Source organism: Aquarana catesbeiana, linkage group LG07, assembly GCF_042186555.1.
Source record: "Aquarana catesbeiana isolate 2022-GZ linkage group LG07, ASM4218655v1, whole genome shotgun sequence".
NCBI classification, from domain to species: domain Eukaryota; kingdom Metazoa; phylum Chordata; class Amphibia; order Anura; family Ranidae; genus Aquarana; species Aquarana catesbeiana.
Genome location: NC_133330.1, coordinates 31,977,670 through 31,978,735, shown reverse-complemented (window position 1 = coordinate 31,978,735; position 1,066 = coordinate 31,977,670). Strand labels below are relative to the sequence as shown.

Genomic DNA, 1,066 nt, shown 5'->3' with positions numbered 1-1,066 from the left:
TTTAGGAAAGCCATGCAATAATTTGAGGCAGCTGGTGAGGAACTGGTGAGGAACTGCAATGCCAAGCCGTCAGCTCAAAGATACAGCGAGGATTCAGCTACCTCAGCCTGCTAGCCATATGTCTTAGGTACTCCTAATATTACTTGGTGTATCCATAAGACAACTTTTTAAAGAATTTGGGTAGGGTTACTCCTGTCAAGATTTCATTGTTTGGTATGTAAGAAGGGAAGCGCCCAAAAACATGTAGATGGTCCAGAAGGATTTTATTCAGATTTCTATATTGTAGAAAGTCAACATGTTTCGGGGTTCAAAGGGTTCCCTTCAGGGTTTGGTACCTAAAACAATCCCAAGGGATACTGCTGCAGATGACCTCCATACAAAAATCGGCAGGCGCCAGGCCCCCTGCCCATCTCCTCCCCACAATATTGAACAAACGGAAGTCTCTGTCGCGCTCTCTGTCGCGCTCTCTGTCGCGCTCTCTGTCGCGCTCTCTGTCGCGCTCTCTGTCGCGCTCTCTGTCGCGCTCTCTGTCGCGCTCTCTGTCGCGCTCTCTGTCGCGCTCTCTCGTCCAACATATTACTTCTTGGCCTTATGGCTAAGATCAAGTGTAGTATCTGTTCTTATCCTTGTCCATGAAGGACACTTTGCCGCTATTCTGGGCTTTTGGCTTTAAGGGCTGTCTGCATGGTTCTGTTTGTGGCATAATGAGGTTTCTGAGGGTCTTCTTGAGAAGCCCTCACCTAATACTTGGTGGTTGGCTTTGGCTAGCCAAGAGGAGAGGGGTCTGCCAAGCCTTTTGGCTAGGTGTACAAGGGTGCCCTGCACCCTGGGGGGTCAGGGAATGGTACTTCCTCTTTGGGAGGGGACCAATAATGCATCTTTTGCACTTTTTTTTTTTTTGCTCTTCTCTGGAGCATCAGCAGCTGAGTCACATGTGGTGAGGGAAAAAAGTCAAATTGTCCATGTAATGGCGTTAATAAAGCTTGTTGTGATTTGAGTGGGTTGTTTAGATAGGTCCTATATTACAAAGTTTAACATTTTGTTGTTGTAAAATCACATTTGTGAC

General features: G+C 46.8%; 1 non-coding gene across 1 annotated transcript; it reads left to right on the top strand.

The window, feature by feature from the left end:
* Positions 1 to 575: 575 nt before the first annotated feature.
* Positions 576 to 769, top strand: LOC141103949 (U2 spliceosomal RNA). The gene has a single exon (XR_012235401.1). It is a non-coding gene; the product is annotated as a U2 spliceosomal RNA (small nuclear RNA).
* Positions 770 to 1,066: the final 297 nt, after the last annotated feature.